Below are 8,282 nucleotides of genomic sequence, written 5' to 3'. Positions count from 1 at the left end.
TGGGCCTTTTATAGCACAGAATAGGGCAAGGCAGGAATTCCAAGCAGACAGAAGAGGAGAGAGTAGACGGAATCAAGGAGAAGCCGTGTAGCCACCAACGTAGACAGACATGCCAGAACCTTACCCATAAACCATGAGTCTCATGGTAAAATATAAAATAATAGAAATGGGTTGATTTAAGAGCTATCCAGAAATACACTTAAGCTATTGACCAAACAGTATTGCAAGCAATATAGTTTCTGTGTAATTATTACAGGTCTGGGCTGCCAGGAAACAAACAGGCAGCTTCCGCCTACATGGAAACCCCATTTGCTATTTTTTTTTTAAAAAAGAGCAATACAGTCCTGAATCAAGGATATAAATGCCAATTACTGAACAGGCAGGTATGATTCAGTGGTGGAGTGCTTGCCTAGTATGAGTGAGGACTCAGCATTGAAAGAAAGGAAACGGTCAGTTAATGATCAGTATTAAGTTTTGTGAAGAAAGCTCTCGTTTCAACAGAAGGAGCTACTTTTCACTCCTCATAATTTATGTGTTCCTCCCTGTGTTTCTAAAGTTTTAACTTCATCATAAAGAATACATTAAAGTTGGTATGACTTGAGTATTTAGTTACTTCCTAGTGAATTTAACAAAACATCTAACAATTATAAATAGTAATACCCTAGCAAGCCGCCCTTAAACTAACATGAGTTGTATTATACAAAGGGTCTGATAAGTCAGAAGATCGTAAATCAGATATGAATTTCTCATTGGGATAATACTGAAATAGCAAGGTTATACTCCTAACCAACCAAATGTCACATTCCATACTTTAAAAAATGACCACATTATTCCACTTAATACGTGTACATTGTCCATTTATCAGATAGCAATACATTGGCACACATAGATCAAATGCCAAGTCCAATAATGAATATGAATATGAGCACCATACTTTGGTAAGACAAGTTGTGGAAGACGGTGACAAGATGAGCGCTGAGGCTCTGGAGGGAGCGTTGGTCACCCTGAGAGGTGACTCTGTAGGGAATGATCTATATATGGAAGAAGAAACTCTGAGAGGTCAGGGTTGTGAAGACAAGGGAAGTCCACAGTTCAGCCTCATACATAAATTGAGAGTGCAGGAAAGTGGTCCGTTGGCTGTGATGGGCGAGCCCAAGGGCCTAAAGGCCTGCCAAGCCCTGATTGGTTCTGATCATCTCTGGGAACTCGTCTGCTTTACCCAATTACTCTTTGCCTCTAGTTCCTCTGCTCAGAAATAGAAAATGCCTACAAGGCTTTGAGTATGATGTCCAGAGGGTAGAATTTGGTCTCAAACCCACCTAACTATTCAAAAGTAAAAGAGAGCTGCTTTTAAGATACACAAAAGGTGATTGTAGCTTTCTTCATCTAAGTGTTCTGCCACAACCAAAGTTTTTCTTGGAATATTCTTGATTAACTTTGTTTAAAGAGTAAAATTGGCATTATGAAAATTGACCTTCCTTTGTGTTCTCTCTACATTTCTATTACATTTGTCTTTACAAGGAGCAAATGAGATTTTTTGCATCGAAAAATGATGAGAATGAATGAGCATGAAAAGGACAGGTGACAACGGTTGGCTTGGGTCAATAAATGAAATGTAGAAAAGAAAAGGAAACTGTCATGATAGAAGTAAAAAGTGGAGATCTTGAGCAGAGATGGAGAAGTGGGCTCTCTCTGCTTACCATGGTTTCTGCTCTGAGGAGGACACAAGTCATTTCCAGAGCGTCTCAAGGATAGGGTGAAGGACTTGAACTAACATGGTTCCTAACAGTCTAGCTCTGGGGGGAGAGCAGTTCAAAGTATTCCTTCCAGACTTACCCTGGAGCATCAACAGCTGTCCAGCAGCCATGATGTTATTTGTCCAGTCTGATTCCAAAGTATGTTCATAAGGCAGAAGGGAGTTGACAAAGGGGTTCAAGGGTGAAAAAATATTTTCAGAAATTACCTCGGCATCAGCATACAGTATGTATTAGAGGATGGAGTCCCACAGAGAAAGTGGAAAATAGCGTTTATTGAACACATTTTATGTGCTGGAAACTAAAATTTCCTACTTAATCTAATTTAAAAAGTAGGTACCATTGCTCCTTGTTGGGATTGTTGTCCTCATCTTACATGTGAGGAAACAAAGGGTGGTAAGTGTCCTCCGTCTGTTACCGCCAGTGCTTGGCAATGGGCCAAGACTAGAAAGCTGTGGTGAGAGGGAAAGTCAAGCCAGGAGACACTGGAAAAGAGGGAGGGGGTTGACAGAAAGCCAGAAACAAAGGGGAATTACAGCTGATTACAGGCCCACATGCCACAGCATCAGGAGAATGTCAGGGAACCAGGAGATGAATTTGTAGAGTGTGGCATTCTATGGATACACTTTGTGTTTTAACCCATTCTATGCTGGTAACTATTGTGACTATACTCAGGATGATTCGGAGAAGGCTACTGTTTTCCCACAATCACTGCTAACAACTGTGAAACACTGCTATGATGCAGACCCTTAGGTTCAATTTCTATAACTTACTTATGAACATATATGGCATGGTAATTTCTTAGAAATATAATTTCTAGTCAAATTTTATTTTTCAATTTTTAATAAATGTTTTTAAAACACCAACAAATAGTTCCAAATACATAGTATATACTAAGAAATGAGCGTGTGCATAATCAGAAGTAAACCTTTACTTCTTGCCAGACTGGCACAGAAATGAGGTTATGCTACTGTTTTCAATTGCTACAGGGTCACTTAGCATTCTTGTAGGAGGTCAATCATTTGAATTTCTGGGGAAGACTTCAATCCTGATTTTAGAATCATGATCATAAAATGGAAATTCTGTAAATGAATGAATGTAGAATTAGAAGAGAGAATGATGGGAGAGGAAAATCAAAGAAAAGTTAATATTAGGAAGGAAAAAGAGGATTCAGTAAATGGTATTAAGATTTAGGAAAATAGTCACAGAGAGTCACTGGATTTGGCAGAGAAATGAAAAGGGTTAATTAGCTTTGGAGTTTGGGACTCATATAGACAATGTCTATGTTAAAAACCTTGGTCATTCAGTTGAAAATCCCACCACAGAGGACTGGTGTAGAACCCTGCCAGCTCTTTTATTTTTTCCAAAGATGAAGCTGGCCCACTTCCAAAATGTTAAATGATGTTTGCAATAAAGTGTACGGTCGTTTTAAAATGACAAATCCAGCCTCCCACACCCACTCTACACACCCATTCTTTTACAGGTTGACTACCTTTAAAAGGAAGACTCTGGCAATGGGAGGGAGGTCCAGCGTAATGAGGACAGAAGGTTATAATGTGTGTAAGCTTATAAAATGTAATCCTTCATGCCAATATTGCTATAAGAAGTCCTATACTCCTACACATAATAAAACGAATTGAAATAAGAAGCAATAAAGAAAATATGACAAGCATGCAATGAGAGTCATGAGCCCCAGGTGACTTGTCAAGTCTGTACAATGAGTACTTCCTGCAATGCTCCAGCATCACCCCAGTCCTTCCTCAGCTACACTCTGCCAACACAAACACCTGAGGATGACCATCTTGTCCAAATCCATACTCTTCCAACTGAAAGACATTCCTTAAAAGTTTATTCTACAGAATTGATTTTTGTTTTCCTCTTACATTCTCAAGTCTCAATTCTGACCAAAATGAAACACTAAAAAGTTTGTTTCTGACTGCTTACTGACTACCTTGACTTTTTCCCTTGACATTCAGAAATATTAGTCACCATTTGTTGTCTCTTGATATGAAGAGGGGTTAATAGACATTTATGTTCAGTTGGGGAATTGTTTTCTTTGATGGTTTTCAGTTCTTTGGGGGCTAGTCCTTAGAAAGGCCATGAGAAAAATTGTCTAATTTCAAAGCACTAAAAACAAATAAGAAAAAGTAATTTGTCTGGGCACAGAGAGGGCAACCTGGGACCTATAAGAAAACTTACTATAATTTGAAGTGTGAAGGGATTGAACTCTTATTGTTCATTTCTAGGACCAAGAATTTGCTTCCTTGTTCAGTTTCTGTCAGTTTCACATGATATCTGGAAATTAACCTGTATTAAGTCAGTAAATGTTTTTAACTATTCTCTAAACCACTGAAATTGAGTCAATTCAGAGCGGGTAGGGATCCATCAAGTCAGTTATTTTAAATGGCTCTACTATCTTATCTTTTTTTTTTTTTTACAAAATTCTCAGAACTGATCGTGTCTCAAAATCAAACCTGTAACACTGTTATGTAACTTTTCACACTTTTTTATTATTGAGAATCTGCTAAAACTATGAAATGTTCCCTTTGAAATACTCATGCTTAACTACTCTTATGCACTTTTTAAAACAATTTTTCAGGCAGGTGGTGGTGACACACATCTTTAATCCCACACTTTAATCTCAGAAGGCAGAGGTTGGCGGATCTCTCTGTGAGTTTGAGACCAACCTGGTCTGGTCTACAGAGTGAGTTCCAGGACAGGCTCCAATGCTCCCATGTCCTATATCCCTACTTTCAAGTTGATAGACTCTTTTTCTCAGATTATTATTGTTATATACATATATGCATATATGTGCATAAACAGAATAAAAGGACTCAGCAAATTGTATTTATTTTTACAGCTTCAAGACTGCCAAGCTGCATTTGACAACCAATAAGGGGGCTCAATCCTGGGGGAGACCAGTTCTCCTCCCAACAGTCATTAGTTGTCTGTAGTTCTTTGCTTAGGGAGCCCATGAAAATTTCTCTTAGACATTATCATAGTCATTGATATTGTCATTATTCCTGTCTTGTTTACGCAGCCATTTCTAGGAAAGGCAGCCTTCCTGTTGTTCTGGCTCTTACAGTCTTCCCACCCCCTTTTCCACAATATTCCCTGAGCCATGGATGCAGGAGCTGTGATGTAAGTGTATCTGTTGGGACTGGGATCACTGTGATCTACTGATCCCTGCATTGTGTCCTGTTGTAGTTTTCTGTGATGGTCTCCATTTGCCAAAAAGAGAGGCTTCTTTGTTGAGGGGGAGTAGCTGCACTTATCCAGGGACTCCCACACAAAGAGGTTCTAGGCTTCAGGGCTGGAGCTCAAGTCCTGGAAATTTTATCCAGTAGTTCCTGCTTCTGGGAACAGCCAATGAATATAACAATGCCTGTTACTAAATATGAAAGCTTGCCTCTCAGCCTTGCTCCAAGTCCTGGAATATGGCTTCTGAACAACCCTGTGGATAGAAAACTTGATGGTTTGTGAGAACAAGTTAGTTGTTTTCTTAAATTAAGCAAATCTTTTCTACTATTAGCAAAGAACAAAATAAAAATGGAATTTTATCTCACTCCAAATTTGTAAATGGTCTAGAATTGAGGTTTCAGCACAACCATGAAAGTGTGACTTTTCTTTTTCTTTTTTTTTTTTTGACTTTTCTATTGAAAGAAAGAGATCAATTTTGAACACTGGCCACATGCTCAGCATTGTGCTAGGCACTTGAGATAGAAAAATAAAAACATGGTCTAGGGAGGTGATTTAGTGGTCAAAGTACTTACTGCACAAGCACGAGGACCTGGGGTTGGCCAGCACTCATTTAAAAGCCAGCATTGAAGCGCATGTCTGTAGCCACAACACTACTAATTAATGGGGAAAAGAAATGTGGATGGAGATAGGCAGACCCCAGGGGCTCAGTAGCCATCCAACATAGCCTAAGTGGTGAGCTCTGAGTTCACTGAGAAACCTATCTAAAATGTAAGGTGAAGGAATGATTGAGGAAGATGTCTTGATGTTAACTTTTAGCTTTGACATGAGCAAGTAGCCCCATCACACACATACACACATACAAATGCACACGCACACAAGAACACTGACCATCTTCAAGAAATAGAATAGCAAGTGACCAAGAGAACTATTAAAGGCATCATACTATTCCAAGGACAATATTTGGCAGGAGAAAAAAGACTTTATTTCATAAGATATTTGAGGAAATCACCAGTAAGGGTGAATGTCATTACTTTAAGGTGGCTCCAAAATTTTGCTCCTTTTTTTAAAGAAATTAACTTCCATTATAACGTCCAAAATTGAAAATTGATATACCAACTATTGGCAAGATGAGGAACAAAAGAGGTTCTTCAGCGACGATGATGAGATTCATGTTAAATAAGACTACTTTTCTAAAACTACTCCAAAGTTTTACAGCTACATGTTTCTGTCTTATAGCCTCGCAGAAATACAGAGATATTAAACATTTATTCACAAAACATTGTATGAAAATGTTCATTACAGTCTCAAGTTAGAAACAACCCATAGAATCATCAACAAGAGAATTATGAGCAAATTTTACTACACTTATACAATGGAATATTACACAACAATAAAAAACAGTGGACAACAATATAAGAACTGCAAAATATTAAACTATGAGACACTACAAGATAACACAAGAGAACACTCTGTATCCCCCGCTTATATAAAGATCTAGAGTGAGTCAACTTATCAAATTTACGATGAAATCAGAATGGAGATTGCCTCTGGGAGTTGACTTGGATTGGCTGAGAAAGGGTGTGATCTCATTTACAGGTAGGATGGAGATGTTCTCCACTGTGATTGGGTGGATGTTCCCTGAGTTGCTAGTCTGAATAACAGTTTCTAAAGCTAATCATGTCCTAATATGCCAAACTTGTGAATATGTCATTTTTATATAGCAGAAAAAAGCTTTATGAATGTGATTAAGGGTAAAGACTTGAGACGGCAAAGTTATCTGAGTGAAAAGGAGAGAGGGAGGGAGAGAGAGAGAGACGAGAGAGAGAGAGAGAGGGGGGGGGCAATGGAGATTGACATCAGAAGAAAGAGCAGAGAGATATAATGCTGCCAGCTTTGAAAATGAGAGTCGTAGCCAAGAAATGCAGGTAGCCTTTAGATGAGAAAAAAACAAGGTAAACAAGGTAATAGAGTCTCCTGCAGAGCTGCCAGCAAGGAACACAGCCTTGTGGGACACTGATTTTCGTCTAGTAGGACTCATGAAAGACTTCCAACCTACAGAAGTATAAGACTATAAATATGTGTTATTTCAGATCAAGTGGGCAGCAGTTGCCATGTGATCAGTGAAAGACCATTAAAATTTACATTCAAAATTGGCATGTTTCACTGCTCGTAAATTACATCTTGCTATGGACTGATACACATCTCTGAAAAAGATGCTGAGAACTTTACAGAACTTCAAGGTAGACCTTGTTTGGAAAAGGGGCCCTTGCAGATGTAATCAAGATAAACTCCTACCAGAGTAGAACGGGCTCTTGATCCAAAGTAACTAATATCTTTTTTATAAGGGGAAAAGATGGAGACACACAATGGAAACAACATGTGAAGACAGGCAGAGACTGGAATGATGCTGCCAGATGGGGAAAAGAGACAGAAGACCTTCATTGGAAGGTAGGAGGAGGCAGAGAAGTACCTGGCCAGTGTCTACGGCAACACGACCCTGCTAACACCTTGGTTTTGACTCTCTGGCTCTCAGAAATGATAGAAAATACCTTTTTTGTTAGTGTTACGGGTGTTAATGTTTCATGGTATGTTGTGGGGGGCTGCTTGTTTGTTTCCCGGCTGTCCAGACTCCCAAAATAATCACACAGAAACCTATTATTTGAAATACTGCTTGGCCAATAGCTTAAACATATTTCTAGCTAACTCATATCTTAAACTAACTCATCTTGATTAATCTGTATTTTGCCTTGAGACTGTGGCTTACCAGGAAAAGTTCCAGCTTCTGTCTTCGGTGGGGCTACATGGTGTCTCTCTGACTCCGCCTTCTTTCTCCTAGCATTCAGTTCAGTTTTCCCTGCCTAGTTCTGTTCTGCCCTGCCATGGGCTCAAAGCAGTTCATTATTAATCACAGCATACAGAGGGGACTCTCATATCAGTGGAACTTTGTACTGTTAGCCTTAGAAAATTAACGTACACTTCAATACTTTAAAGCAAATCTGCAGGAGAAAAAAAAAGTTAAACCTACTTCTTAGTCCTATTCAGCCTCATCCTCCCAAAGAAAATCACAATCTTGTTTTTTATATTCTCATTGCATATATATGCATATCTATGGATCATAAGCATTTTTTCTTTTTAATCTCCACTCTGTTTCTCTGGAAAAGAGCACAGAGATTCCTTAAAGCTAAAAATAGAACCCCCACCTATTCCAATTTTGTATGTTTTTAGCCTTCTATAAACAGTTTGTTGCATTAATTCTTTAATCACTTTTCACATGATTTATGTTTGTGAACTAAGTTTGTGAAACACTGCAATATGTTACTTTTATGG

This window comes from Microtus pennsylvanicus, chromosome 14 (genome assembly GCF_037038515.1).
Source record: "Microtus pennsylvanicus isolate mMicPen1 chromosome 14, mMicPen1.hap1, whole genome shotgun sequence".
Lineage (NCBI taxonomy): Eukaryota > Metazoa > Chordata > Mammalia > Rodentia > Cricetidae > Microtus > Microtus pennsylvanicus.
This window is presented reverse-complemented; position numbering follows the sequence as displayed.